This window comes from Notothenia rossii, assembly GCF_949606895.1.
Source record: "Notothenia rossii genome assembly, chromosome: 2".
NCBI classification, from domain to species: Eukaryota; Metazoa; Chordata; class Actinopteri; order Perciformes; family Nototheniidae; genus Notothenia; species Notothenia rossii.
In genome coordinates, this window is record NC_136904.1 from 21,612,840 (window position 1) to 21,628,829 (window position 15,990).

The following is a 15,990-nucleotide window of genomic DNA, read 5'->3' on the forward strand; positions in this document are numbered from 1 at the left end:
TCATCACCTCAAGCTCAACCTTGACAAGACTGAACTGCTTTTCCTTCCGGGAAAAGATTGTCCCACTCTTGACCTAACAATCAACATCGGCACCTCTGTTGTTTCCCCGACTCAGACTGCAAGGAATCTGGGTGTGATCCTAGATAACAAATTGTCCTTCACTGCAAACATTGCTGCTACAACCCGCTGCTGCAGATACACGCTTTACAACATCAGGAGGATATGTCCCCAGCTGACCCAGACATCAGCACAGGTTCTGGTCCAGGCTCTCGTCATCTCACGCCTAGACTACTGCAACTCCCTCCTGGCTGGTCTACCTGCATGTGCCATCCGACCTCTGCAGCTCATCCAGAATGCAGCGGCTCGTCTGGTCTTCAACCTGGACTTAATCCATGACAAACTGGAGTTGAGACCAGGAGGCAGAGTCGCAGTCTTACACGCTTCTCTGCGCTCTCTCCTAGGCAGTCATCCATAGGAATCCCGAACCCAATAAAATACCCAATATTAACGGTGTGTGTGTCTGCCCAAGGACAATTTAAGGTAAAACCTAATAGAGGTGTCATACATAATAACCTAATAAAAGTAAATGTAACAACTACTACAGTGCAACAAAACAGGAAGATTAAATGTGGTCTCTTAAACATAAGATCCCTAGCATCTAAAGCAATACTGGTAAATGATTTAATATTAGATTATAACATTGATATATGCTGTCTCACTGAAACTTGGTTGAGACATGAAGAATATGTCAGCATAAATGAGGCCACTCCACCCAGCCATATCAATACTCATATTGCCCGAGGCACGGGCCGAGGAGGTGGAGTTGCAGCAATCTTTGACTCAAGTTTACTTATCAATACTAAACAAAAATTAAATTATACCTCCTTTGAAAGCCTAATTTTTAGTCTTACGCATCCGACCTGGAAAACTTTGCAGCCAATCTTATTTGTTACAGTGTACCGTGCACCAGGTCCTTATTCAGAATTCTTATCAGAATTCTCTGAGTTTGTATCAACTTTGGTACTTAAAACGGATAAAGTAATTATCGTAGGTGACTTTAATATTCATGTTGACGATGATAAAAATAGCCTTACTGTTGCATTTAACTCTATATTAGATTCTGTTGGTTTCTGTCAGAGTGTAAATAAACCAACACACTGCTATAATCACACTCTTGACCTTGTTCTGACTTATGGTATTGAAATTGAGCAACTATTAGTCGAACCGCATAATCCTGCTTTATCCGACCATTTCTTAGTAACTTTTGAAGTACTGTTACTAGACTACAAAGCATTAGCCAAAAGCTCCTGCAGCAGAAACCTATCTGTTAGTGCTATAGCCAAATTTAAGGAAGAGATTCCACCAATACTTAACTCGATAGCATGTCTGCATGTAGGGGAGGAAACTTATACAAAATGTACACCACCCCAAATTGATCATGTTGTTGATAGTGCTACAGATGCGCTGCGAATACAATTAGACTCTGTTGCTCCTTTGAAAAAGAAGAAAATAAAACAACATAGATTAGCTCCATGGCATAATGCCGAAACCCGCAAAATAAAGCAAAAGTCGAGACAACTTGAAAGGATATGGCGTTCCACTAAACTTGAAGAATCTCGTTTAATTTGGCATATTACTCTCAATGAATATAAGAAAGCACTGCGTAAAGCGAGAGCAGCATACTACTCTTCATTAATAGATGAGAATAAGAATAATGCAAGATTTCTTTTCAGCACTGTAGCCAGGCTGACAGAGAGCCACAGCTCGACTGAGCCTTCTATTCCCAGAGCACTCAGTAGTAATGATTTTATGTGCTTTTTTAACGATAAAATTGTTACTCTTAGAAACAAAATCAATTACCTTTGACCAGTATAGTGTTATCAACAGCTCCCGGAAACGTAAGTTCTGATATTACACTAGATAGTAAACTAGAATGCTTTTCAGCCATAAAACTTGAACAATTAAATTCAATGATTCTCTCTTCTAAACCATCAACGTGTATCTTAGACCCGATTCCAACTAAGCTGTTAAAATAAGTTTTTCCATTAATTAGCACTTCTTTATTAAATATTATGAATATGTCTTTATTATCAGGCTATGTTCCACAATCATTCAAAGTAGCAGTGATAAAACCGCTTCTTAAAAAGCACTACCTCGATCCAGAGGTTTTAGCCAACTATAGACCTATTTCTAATCTTCCGTTCCTCTCAAAAATTCTTGAGAAAGCAGTCGCAAAACAGCTGTGTGATTACTTAAAAACTATGATTTATTTGAAGATTTTCAGTCTGGCTTTAGAACACAACATAGCACAGAGACAGCTCTTGTTAAAGTCACAAATTACATTCTAATAGCCTCTGACAAGGGACTTGTCTCTATTCTTGTCTTGCTCGATCTTAGTGCTGCATTTGATACTATCGACAATGATATCCTATTGCAAAGACTAGAGCACTTAGTTGGCATACAGGGAACTGCTTTAGGCTGGTTTAGGTCCTATCTATCTGAACGCTCTCAGTTTGTACGTGTCAACGATGAATCTTCCATGCAAACCAAAGTTAGCCATGGAGTGCCACAGGGCTCAGTGCTTGGACCTATTTTGTTCACACTATATATGCTTCCGTTAGGCAATATTATAAGGAATCATTCTGTAAACTTTCATTGTTATGCGGATGATACTCAACTATATTTATCAATCAAGCCTGATGAAATTAATCATCTAAATAAAATTCAAGACTGCCTCAAGGACTTAAAAACGTGGATGACCTTAAATGTTTTGATGTTAAACACGACCAAAACTGAAGATATTGTACTTGGCCCGAAGAATCTACGAAACAAATTATCTAAAGATATATTAACTATGGATGGCATTAATTTGGCCTCCAGTGAGACTGTAAGGAATCTTGGTGTTATATTTGATCAGGATTGATCCTTTAACACCCACATAAAATCAATTTCAAGGACCGCCTACTTCCATCTAAGTAACATTGCAAAAATCAGGCATATCTTGCCTCAAAACGATGCAGAGAAACTAGTCCATGCATTTGTTACTTCAAGGCTGGATTATTGTAACTCCTTATTATCAGGGTGTACCAAGAAGTCAGTCAAGTCGCTTCAGCTGATTCAAAATGCTGCAGCTCGTGTACTAACCAGAGTTAGGAAAAGGGACCACATTACTCCTGTTCTGGCTGCCTTACACTGGCTCCCTATAGAACACAGGATAGAATTTAAAATTCTTCTTCTCGCCTACAAAGCCCTTAATGGGCAGGCGCCATCTTACCTTAAAGAACTCATTATACCCTATTGTCCTACTAGGGCATTGCGTTCCAAGAATGCAGGGTTGTTGGTTGTTCCTAAAGTCTCTAAAAGTACAATGGGAGCCAGAGCCTTTTCTTATCAAGCTCCACTTTTGTGGAATCAGCTTCCAGTTTGTGTTCGGACGGCAGACACCCTATCCGTTTTTAAGAGTGCGCTTAAGACCTTCCTTTTTGATAAAGCTTATAGTTAGGGCTGATTAGATTCAGCCCCTACTTTTGCTGATATAGGCTTAGTTTGTCGGGGGACATCTTACTTCTTCCTTCTCTCTGTCTATACCTGTGTACTCTCATGTTCCGATTAACCCAGCTTCCCCAAATTGCTTTCTTTTTGGTGTCTATATACGCCGGGATCCGGAGTCATGGATGATCCTGCGGTCCTGTGTCATGGATCGCGAGTCCTGGATCTTGAGTCGTGGCTGTGGTCCTGGATCATAAGTCCTGGATGGATATCCTCGTGGATTCATCTTCCTATTATACACACATGCATTTCCAAACATTTGGACTACCTATGTTGCAAATGTATTATCTTTTCAATTTACACACGGCATCTATTGCACGTCTGTCTGTCCTGGGAGAGGGATCCCTCCTCTGTTGCTCTTCCTGAGGTTTCTCCCATTTTTCCCTTTAAACTGTGGGTTTTCTCTGGAAGTTTTTCCTTGTACGATGTCAGGGTCTAAGGACAGAGGGTGTCATATTGTCATACTGATATTCTGTACAAACTGTGAAGTCCACTGAGACAAATGTAACATTTGTGATATTGGGCTATATAAATAAACATTGATTGATTGATTGATTCCAAAATTCTCCCACACCACGCCGCTCCTCCGCTCCCTTCACTGGCTTCCAGTAACTGCTAGAATCCACTCCAAGACACTGGTACTTGCGTACCATGCTGCGAATGGATCTGGCCCTTCCTACATCCAGGACATGGTTAAACCGTACACCCCACCACGTGCACTCCGCTCTGCATCAGCCAAACAGCTCGCTGCACCCGCACTGTGAGGGGGACCCAAGTTCCCGTCAGCAAAAACACGTGGGTTTGCTATCCTGGCTCCAAAATGGTGGAATGAGCTCCCCATTGAAATCAGGACAGCAGAAAGCTTACACATCTTCCGGCGACGACTGTAAACTCATCTCTTTAGACTCCACTTCGAGCGATTGAATTACTAACAAAGCACTTATATACTAATAAAAGGCTGGCTTTTCTAAAGCCAGTTGAGTAGCACTTGAAATGTTTGGCTCTATGAAACCTGATGTACTTATATGATTCTGTTTTCTTCAAGGTTGTATCTTCCTGGTCGAATGCACTTATTGTAAGTCGCTTTGGATAAAAGCGTCAGCTAAATGCAATGTAATGTAATGTAATGTAACAAGTTACTTTACTTTACTTTAAAAATAATAACAATAAAAATACAAGTTTTTGTGTTGTTTTTTGCTGACTAGTTCTCTGAAGGCAACAGACTCGACCGTTGCGATGGGCAGCATGTCCTCAACAACATACCTGGCAATCTATTTAGTTGACTCTGGGTGACATGTGGCGATTTGAAAGAATCGTTTTTTGGCTGTTTAGATGGTTGCTCCATCTGGGTCACTGCCGGTGGTTGAGATGGTGGGGTCTTTGGCGACTAGTTTTATAGCCCCATGCCATGTACATTAGTTAGGTGCTTCAGGAGATTGGCATTGCTGTTATTCGATGTGGACAATGCTTTCTGTCCTGCACACAGTTTACATTTCACCGTAATATTTTTTGCGTCCTTTATCCCCACAAATTGAAAATAGTGGTTATATCTCCAAGTTGTAAATGTGCTGCTGCTCACGCTGATACTTGCATCTGCCATTGTGTGTGTGTGTGCTGGTGGTGAGCGTTGCCGTGTGCGTGTGTGTTAGCATTAGCATGTGTTCGTGTGTGTGTATTTTCTCCATAAGGCAAGACCCGCCCAACTCTGTCTCTGATTGGCTTACCCTGAAATGTTACCCCGCGTTAACCAATCATCACTCCTCTCTGGTTACTTTCACTTTTCCATGCTGCTGTGAGAGGACATCGCTGTATTCGCCTGTAAGTTACATCCGCAGGGAGATTCGGTTCAGTTCCATCACATAATGTAACGCAGTAACGCACCCATTTAAATCACAGTAACTATAACGGCGTTACTTAATGGGAATAGGTAACTAGTAACGCTATTACCGCAAAAAGTAGTTGCGTTACAGTAACTCGTTACTTTGTAACGCGTTAGTCCCAACACTGATGGTCAGTAGCTACTGCTACTGCTACTGACCATGCTACAGATGTTAGTGCAAAATCTACAGCTCCTCTACCACAACCATCAGCAGCAGGTGGACATGGATAATTACATGAACTACATGTTGCTAAATCCACCGCGGGGCATAAACAGAAGGGCAACCATGGTAACCATGTTCGGAGGTCTTCTTCAATGCTTTTGGTGTATTTTGTGGCAGAAGTACAGCGCCACTTACAGGCCCAGCATATGTACTACAGCATCTCCAGCGCTTACGAGCCGTCTCGTGCTGAAGTACAGCGCCACTTGCAGGCCCGGCATATGTACTACAGCGTTTCCAGTGGTCTCGTGTGAACGGACACGTTAAATGAGCCGAATGCGTGTGGACGGAAGACTTTTTTGATTACGAATTCGGTCCGTTTGCGCTCCCGTGTAAATGGGGTCTTAGATCCTTCAATAGCTGACAGAGCCATTAAGATAAGATAGTACTTTTTAAGACCTTAACCTAGATATATTTTTGCATTATCTTGCTGACCTGATATTTACTACAGATAGATGTCCTCAAGGCGGCACTGTTTGAGGCTTGAATTAAAAAAATCAAGACATCTGAGTTCTACAGACTACTGGAACCTGAACCTGATCTTTTAAGGGCAAGAATATTAATGGAATAATAGATGGTGAAGGTTGTAATGAAGGAACGAAAAGGAGTGGATGAATAATAAATTATACTCTGATGTATGTGCGCATTTAATCTGCTTTCAGAAAGCCCAGCAAGAAGGTATATTCTATAAATATAGATATATAAAAATAGGATGCCATTATTGTAGCTGTAATATTGTAATGGTTTTTATTTTAGCTCACCAGAAAAAATACCTTTGGTGAATAAGGAAACTGAGGTGACTGGAAGAAAGTGCAGAGCATACCTTCATACAACAGTTTATCATATCTTCTTCTTTTCGAGTTTAACAATAGACAATATAGCAGGAGAAAAGTCTCTAAGACATAGGTCTGGTGCTGTGTGATATTACAACAAGACTACCAAGATTTGACAATGCTTACATGCTGATGATAATATTTCCCATAATATTACATTATTACATTGCATTTAGCTGACGCTTTTATCCAAAGCTACTTACAATAAGTGCGTTCGACCAACAAAATACAAACTTGAAGAAAACAGAATCATATTATAAGTACATCAGGTTTCATAGAGCTAAAACATTTCAAGTGCTACTCAACTGGCTTTAGATAAGCCAGTCCTTTGTTAGTATATAAGTGCTCTGTTAATAATTCTATCGCTCGAAGTGGAGTTTTCAGTCTGCGCCGGAAGATGTGTAAGCTTTCTGCTGTCCTGATGTCAATGGGGAGCCCATTCCACCATTTTGGAGCCAGGATAGCAAACCGACGTGTTTTTGCTGATGGGAACTTGGGTCCCCCTCGCAGTGCGGGTGCAGCGAGCTGTTTGGCTGATGCAGAGCGGAGTGCACGTGCTGGGGTGTAGGGTTTAGCCATGTCCTGGATGTAGGAAGGGCCAGATCCATTCACAGCACGGTACGCAAGTACCATTGTCTTGAAGTGGATTCTAGCAGCTACCGGAAGCCAGTGAAGGGAGCGGAGGAGCGGCGTGGTGTGGGAGAATTTAGGAAGGTTGAAGACCAGACGAGCAGCTGCATTCTGGATGAGCTGCAGAGGTCGGATGGCACATGCAGGTAGACCAGCCAGGAGGGAGTTGCAGTAGTCTAGGCGTGAGATGGCAAGAGTCTGGACCAGAACCTACGTATTCTCCTGATGTTGTAAAGCGTGTATCTGCAGCAGCGGGTTGTAGCAGCTATGTTTGCAGTGAAGGACAGTTTGTTATCTAGGGTCACACCCAGATTCCTTGCAGTCTGAGTCGGGGGAACAACAGAGGTGCCAATGTTGATTGTTAGGTCAAGAGTGGGACAATCTTTTCCCGGAAGGAAAAGCAGTTCAGTCTTGTCAAGGTTGAGCTTGAGAGCAGACATCCACTGAGAGATGTCAGCTAGACAAGCAGAGATGCGTGCGACGACCTGGGTCTCTGAGCTGGGAAAGGACAGAATTAAATTGGGTGTCGTCGGCGTAGCAGTGGTATGAAAAACCATGAGGGCTAATGACAGATCCGAGCGAGTTTGTGTACAGGGAGAAGAGGAGGGGACCCAGAGCAGAGCCCTGAGGGTCCCCTGTTGTTAATTGACAAGGGCCAGACTCCAATCCTCTCCAAGTAACCCTGTAGGTACGGTCTTTGAGGTATGAGGTGAGGAGGGAAAGTGCAGAGCCTGAAACGCCAAGTTCTTGGAGAGTGCGAAGGAGGATCTGATGATTCACCGTGTCGAATGCAGCAGACAGGTCCAAAAGGATGATGACAGTGGAGAGGGAGGCTGCTTTAGCAGTGTGCAGTTCCTCAGAGACAGCAAGGAGAGCAGCTTCTGTTGAGTGACCTGCCTTGAAACCAGACTGGTGCGGATCCAGAAGGTTGTTCTGATGGAGATAACAGGAGAGTTGTTTAAAGACAGCGCGTTCAAGTGTTTTAGACAGGAACGGGAGGAGAGAGACAGGCCTGTAGTTTATAACATCAGACGGGTTGAGAGTGGGTTTCTTTAGGAGAGGGTTTACTCTTGCCTCCTTGAGACTGTTTGGAAAGTGACCAGAAGTTAGAGAAGTGTTGATGAAATGGGTGAGAAACGGTAGGATATCAGGAGCGATAGTCTGAAGGAGGTTTGAGGGGATAGGGTCCAGAGGACAGGTGGTAGGACGGGCAGAGGTAATGAGGGTAAGAACCTCACTTGGAGAGAGAGGGGAGAAGGAGGTTAGTGTGTGGGTGAAGGGAGGGTCTGGTGACCCAGCGGTGAGTAAAGGTGAGTCAGAAAAAGAAGAGCGAATATCATCAACCTTTTTTTCAAAGTGGTTAACAAAGTCGCTTGAGAGGAGGGGGAAGAGGCTTTGGGGGGGTCCAAGAGGGTGGAAAAGATGGAAAATAGTTTTTGGGGATTGGAATAGGAAGATTGGATCTTATCTTGAAAGAAAGTGCTTTTTGCCTGAGAGATCGAAGCAGAGAAAGAGGAGAGGAGAGCCTGATAGGTTAGGAGGTCATCATGATGTTTGGATTTCCACCGTTTCCGCTCTGCTGCCCGAAGGATGGTTCTATTAGCACGCAGTGCTTCATTTAGCCAGGGAGCAGGAGGGGACTGACGAGCCTGCCGATATGTGAGAGGACAGAGAGAGTCCAGAGAGGATGAGAGAGTAGAGAGGAGAGTTTCTGCAGCAGAGTTTGGAGGCAGGAGTTGGAACGAGTCAGAGGAAGGGAGGGCTGAGAGCACCGATGAGGCAAAGGTAGAGGGGGAGAGGGAACGAAGGTTGCGGCGGACAGGTGCAGAATTAGAAGAGATTAGTTCGTTATGTTTGGAAAGGGGTAGAGAGAATGAAATGAAGAAGTGATCAGAGGTGTGGAGCGGGTTTACAGAGAGGTTAGAAGTAGTGCAGTTCCTTGAGAATATGAGATCAAGGACATTGCCAGCTTTATGAGTTGGTGGGGATGGAGACAGTGAGAAAGCAAAGGTGGTTAACAGAGATGTTAGTTCAGATATCTTCCCTGTCTGGAGGTTGAAGTCTCCGAGAAGTACAGCGGATGTGTGAGAGGAGATTATCTAATTCCTCCAAGAAGTTCCCCAAGGCGCCTGGTGGTCGGTAGAGAACAACAATGGTTAATTGTATAGGATGGGTTAATGTGACGGCATGGCAAAGGCGGAAGGAGTGAAGTTAGGTAGCTTGAAGAGGGAAAAGCTCCAGTTGGAAGAGAGCAGGACACCAGTGCCACCTCCTTTGCCAGTGGGTCTGAGTGTGTGGGTTAAGGAATATGCTGTGGAGAGAGCTGCTGGGGTGGATGTGTTGGATGGAGTAATCCAGGTCTCAGTGAGAGCAAGGAAATCCAGAGACTGCAGGGAAGCGTAGCCAGAGATGAAGTCAGCTTTAGGAACAGCTGACTGGCAGTTCCACAGGCCCCCTGAAACTATATTTTGGATCTCAGTGGAGCATGTGGGATAGACGAGAGCAGGCAGTTTATATTGATTAGGAGATACACGGGGCCAGTGATAATTGCGAGAAGACACATAAACAAGAATGGAGAAAATACACATGATTATAGCATGAGGGGCTAAAAAACAAAATAAAACACCAGCGATACTTAGCTCAATCAAAGTAGGATTTGCCTCCTCTTTGCCTCCCTCGTGACTCCCGCAGGATTCTTAATGTCTTTGTCAGTCTTACTCCCGCAGGACTCTTAATGTCTTTGTCAGTCTTCGTCTGACGCTCCAGAAAAGTGCTACCTAAAATGGACACCTGATTGCTGAGTTCTCACAGCTGTGGGGCCACGCCCCTTTAATTAGTTAACTCTCTGCAGCTGGTGGCCCTCAAAAGGAAATCTAGACTGGCTCCCTCCTGAGTTGTCAAAAAACACCAAGTACAGCTGATGTATGTAGGCTACTTAATCTGCACTGATCTGTAAGAAAATAAATGTTTTAATTTAAAGTGGACCAATCATGCTATATTTGAATAATATAGTGTAGGACCATACCTATATAAGGCATATTTATACTTTTTATTTTTCAAAATACCGATCATGCATTTTAGCCATTCCTCATTTCGCTCACTTTAACACTGTCTTTGCATGGGCTGATTCTGTGAGAACAGCACCATCTACAGGCCTGGCATATGTACTACAGCGTCTCCAGTGCTTTCGAACGGCAATGTCCGTGGCTGTCTCCTCCTGATTGGTGGAGTTGGCCCAATAGCCGTAGCGCCACTTCTGTGACGTCAGAGAAGTGTTCAAATCTGGACCAGTCTGTATCAGATCCGTTGCAGCCCCTTTTTAAGAGATTTGGGTATGGAGGAAAATAGAGAGGGTTGTGTTTTCTGACACTTGGTGAGTTCCCTGGAACACCGGGGACACATATTCATGTATACAAGACGTACAAAAGTGCATTTTGCATGATAGGTCACCTTTAAATAATTGATTGTCCTGAAGGGGACATGTATGCCTGTACAACATTACATTCCATTTGATAATAGTTCCAAATTCATTTTGTGAATTAAAAAAAAAGCAAAACATTACCAAATATTCTCATTCTCTACCAACCTGAGTTTCTTGCTCTCCGTAAGGATTTAGCATAGTTGTGTTTATGCTTCTCTCTGTTCTTTAGGCCATGTGAAGTGCATGTACTGTATGTTGGGAGAAATGGTTCCAATTATAATGTCCAACTGAGAAAGGATGTGAATGGGGCTCCTTCTCATTTCAGATAAGTTAAATATTTCAACAGTCATTGTTTTTGGCAAATTTTCCCCTGATAAAAACAGAACAATAGCTTATCGGGTCAGTACAATTTTTTGAATTGTTTTGCTGATAGGCTGTCATCATACCATGCACATCAGGTGTCAGGTGTGTTTGAGTTTCTCCCTGGAAAAGGATGCTAGATTGAAGGGAGGAAGTTGGAATGCAAAATAATCTGTGCAGAGGAGAAAAGCAGCCTGTGGGGATGTTTCCATTAGGATGTTTTGGAATGGATTAACTTGTCAAACCCCCTTTCCTCAGTAGACACAGTGTTTTCACACACAGATAGGCATGCATGCAAACAAGCAGGCAATCAAATCCATGCACATATGACATCTGCTATCCATGTACCATCTACAACATTGCATACTGTCAGCCACCGCTTCCCTCTGTTCGCTCCTGTTTTTCCTCTCTCCCACTCATATGTGCCATATATAAGCCATATAGGTAGTATGCATGTGTGTGTGTGAGTGTGTGTATATACCTACCTGTATATATCAGTGTCATGCGTGCCACATTCTCAACAACTCCTAAAATATAAATGAATAAGTAATGTGCATATGGAATCAGCTGTACATAGATGAAAACATTAAACATCTTGAAGATGCCATTTAAAAACAGACCAATGTTGGAAAATCTAATTCATTTCTTCAGAGCACCGTATGTCTGTTAAGTGCACAACACTTGTCAAGCACTCCAAAATATACTTTACATTCAAATGAGGTGCAACAGTCATTGAGTTGAGAGGGAAAGGCTGGTTGTAAATCTGTGCCTGTCTTAGCTTGTGTTTGGATGGACTCGGGTTGGACTGGCTCGTTTACAATTAGGGCAGATGCTGCAAGTTGATTCATGTAATTGATTGTGATATTATGTCAACGATAGAATAATAGCCAATCAAAAGCAGAATTAGCAATTAACTGGATTTTTCGTTGGAAGAAGGGGGGAGACTTTGTTTACTGTTGACATGCTATCTGTTTGTAAATTGCATATTACTGCCTCATTATGCTTTTAATTATGCTAAATGTATTAATCAGGCTTACTAATAATGTGCTCTTCCCTTCTGCCTGTGTGCTTCTCTAACCTTGATAGTTCATAATGCCCATGCACAGTCACTCTTTGGACAGAGTGAAGTGTGTTATTGCCGATATGTTATACTGGAGTTATCATTCAATTGTTTAGCTTGTCATAGATTCTCAGAGGACACATTTGATAACTTTGAATGGCTCTTTGTGCACACTCTCCTCCTCACTTTTCAAAGTGCTGGTGTTCTGCTTGTTGAGGATGATGAAGGTCATCCCTTGTCATAACGCCTTTCAAGGCAGCAACGCAGAGCGGAGTGAGCAGGATGATCTGTGTGTCTATGAACAGCCAACTGCACTCCACTCAAAATACACTGTAGTTATTGCTCAGCAGAGCATTTCTCACCACAGTTCCTCCCACAAAGTTCACTGCAGTATTCTGTGAGGAGAGTTAATTTGTGTAAGGTGTTTGTTGCACCAAGGAAAACGGTGCTCCTACAACAAGAGCAGAGAGATAGCCACAAATATAGATAAAAGTCATTCTTATGTAAGCTAAAAGATCACGTCCTAGCAGAGGCTCAAATTGTGCCTATTGAGAATCTGAAAGTTTGGACTGTGTGTTTTATGTTTGTTGTACAGGTTAGGTTTTATATTTGTGAAGCCCTGAACAATCTAAACTAATTAATTGTATTATCTCATTGATTCAAATCAATTGCAGAATGTGAGATTGAATGATGTATTGATCCTTTGCTGAAATAATCTAATTTAAACAGCTGCTGGTTTGAATGATTAAATCCCTGCAGAGTTGTGCTCATTGTCTTTCAGTTTTATCCGGACTCCACTGCTTTGTGCTACGCTGCTACAGAGGTCACATTACTACATTCATAAGATTGCATACAGTATATTGCCTATGGTATCTAATTGGACTAGCTGCTCATGCACCAAGTTCATCATGAATTTTAGAGATTACCCTCCAATCAAAGACAAGTCAGTAGATGCTGTTGACCTTATTTTAACATGGACATTGGGCACAGTATCTGGCATTGATGGTACTGTCGATCTTTTGGTGCTGTTTTAACACAGTTTGTGTTCCCACATGTATAACAGGTTTACAGTTGCATCAAAATGTTGGTTTAGTTCATAGTTGTCTCTTTGCAATGATTTGAAAGTTAGCAACCAGACGTTAATGAATAATTCAGTATTTTTTCTTAAACCTTCAGTTTGGCTTGGTCCTCTGGGTCATCGGATATTTTAAAAGGTTTATCTCTCAAAATATAGGACAACAATTTCTCACATATTTTTTATAATCCCTCTTCTAGCATAAATCAGCTTTGAAGAACAATGTTAAAAAAATGAATACAAATGATTTTACACAACATACAAATGTACAGATGAGCTGTTGCTGTGGAGATGTTTATTACATTTCATATGGACCTCAAGTCCATCCCATACTGGAAATGACTGACTATTTATTTGTCCATTTTTTGTATTTAACTTCAAATTCCAGTACAAGCAGAAATGGTCTTGGCTCTGGTTGTGGTCAACATTAGTATTTATTAGATAATTACAACAATAGTCAGGCACATTTCTCACATGCCTAATTCACATGTAAATATTTCCCACAGTTTGGTGGTGTCCTGATTCAGGAGATTTTCTCTCTTTTTACATTTGCTCTTTTCCCCTTTCCCCCAGTGGATTCTCTTGTTTTCATCTCCTTTGCTCTGGGAATAAGGCTGACGTCTATTTATATGCTCAGATGCTGGAGAGATGCAAGCCCGTGGGAATTATTTACAGCTCTCCTAGTTCACTCTTTCTCTCTATCTCACTCTCTTTCTCTCTCACTCCCTCTCTTGTTCTTCCCTCATCTTTTTTTTATTAGCATCTGTAGTTCAGGGTTAACCTATTTGTTCATGCTGCCAATAGATCAACTACAGAGCTACTGGGTTCTCAATTATCTTTTGATGTGTGGATGGTGATTGGACTGTAATGACCCTAATTGTGTTCTTTGAGCTACAAAGCATCAGATTTCTAACCAGTCCATTGATTTATTAATTTATGAACCCAGCTTATTGCATAAGAGTTCAGAGGGTGTTTAGAGAGTTTTCTCACGTTAAAAATATATCCACGCACAGAAAACTCTACTCCTGAAGCACAGTGAGAGACACACACACACACACACACACACACACACACACACACGCACGCACGCACGCACGCACGCACACACACACACACACACACCCCCCCCCCCCACACACACACACACACACACACACACACGCTGATAGATACATAATATTAAACTGCTGCAGACAGAAATCCCCTCTGGTAGTGTAATTCTCACGGAAATGTTATTCCAAGTGGGTTATGCATATTAGATGTAAGAACCCATTATTTTCATATAAATAAACGTAAAAACTTGAAATAAGTAATCACATGCAGAACTGTTTTATTTTTTACAATATTTATTTAATAACAAAACATGAGTTTCACCCTGATTTCAACTGTAGAAATCTCTTCTGGTCTTACACATTTTCTAAAAAACTAAACTATTTATATCACTTCATTAAAAACTGATAATGATAATAATCAGTAAATTAGTCATCAAGCTGTTGATGGTCAGTGGAGCTTTTTAATAAAAAATGTTTGGTTTTGGATAACAGTGCTCCCATTGTATTGGCAATATGATCCTATATCATCAGACGGAAATTATAAAATATATTCACTGCAAAATCTGAATGACTTTTAGCTACCTGTCAGATATTTCACCTTGATAAATTGCTGTTAGATTTGTTTATAGGAACTGTCGTTTAACATTGTGAGCTTTGGAACAATGTCTGAGCAGATACTGTGCTGGTCGTGATGACTCTGAATCCTTCAGGAATGCCAGGGATGAGATTCATAAAGCAACTGCCTTGAATTTGTCCTTGCCTCGCCTGTGCACTTTTGCACTGCAGTGCTCTGTCAATACATAGTGTGTATAGTGTTGTTGGTGTGTCTGCTGTTTGCCATTAATAACTGCAGCAGGTACAGACAGAGGCTAGAGGTTTTCCTCAACATCTCCAGGCGCTGTGTTCAGCTCAGACACCAGCTGCAACATGGAAAGAGAGGCCACATGTTACCGGGAATAACATGGATGACAGGGCAAAATGTTTAATAGGCAATGATATTCATGTAAGAAGTGTAAGATATTACTCGATATGACAAACCTTCATTCAGTTTTCAAGAGTTGTCATAACAAGGTTTTGTGGTGCTGTGTCACTAACATTAAGGTTCATAAACGTTTAAACAGACTCAAATCAGGAGTCTGCATGTGACTGTATTGTATTTGCTATAGTCAGCATCAAAATCTCTCTTCACGTGTGCACCATTTTTCTCTCTGCCCTCTTTTTTGTTTTAATACAAGTCGATACGGTTGACTTGTTAGACTGTGTAGGGGCGTGTCTAGGCTGAGTTGCTGTGAGAAAATCTTGGCCTTTTGACAAAATGTTTAAGTCGCAACTGAAGCCCAACACATCCAGCTTGATGGAGCCAAACGTTGGCTCCGTGAAGTGCCACATTCTGTCTCTGGCTTTCTGTGTATACTAGTACTAGTTATGTGTGCATGTGGATAGTTAAAGACATAAACCTGGCTTTTATTTGTATTCCAACAATGATCTCCAAACCGCACACCGAAAACAAAAGGACTGGATGTAGTAGTTTGCCAAATCATATTCTGTTCAACTGGAAGCTTTATGAATAATGGATGGGAAATATTTGAATCTCTGCTGGGTAATTTGTGTCTCCTCAGCAGCCTGTCCGAATTATTCCCTCAAATTCAGAAGCAATGACAAACATGACAAACTGTAGCCGCAGGTCTAGTGGTCGGGTTAGCAAAAATGTGTCTCTCAGGCCGTACATCAAACTGGACCTATCTTCTAAACTACAACAAGGTTCGTACATTTCTCAAAGGTTGTTTTATATTTCAGGGTTTTTCTTTTTCAGTTTGGAGCTTTGAAACTTTTTGTTCAATCGCTCATTTCCTCATACCCCCAGAGCTCTCCGACAGGTGACAGGGGAGGAGTACCACTCTATGGCACACC

General features: G+C 41.9%; 1 protein-coding gene across 1 annotated transcript in view; it reads left to right on the top strand.

The window, feature by feature from the left end:
- Positions 1 to 15,990, top strand: part of LOC307030103 (ephrin type-A receptor 6-like) — a 58,871-nt gene that overhangs the window by 31,304 nt on the left and 11,577 nt on the right.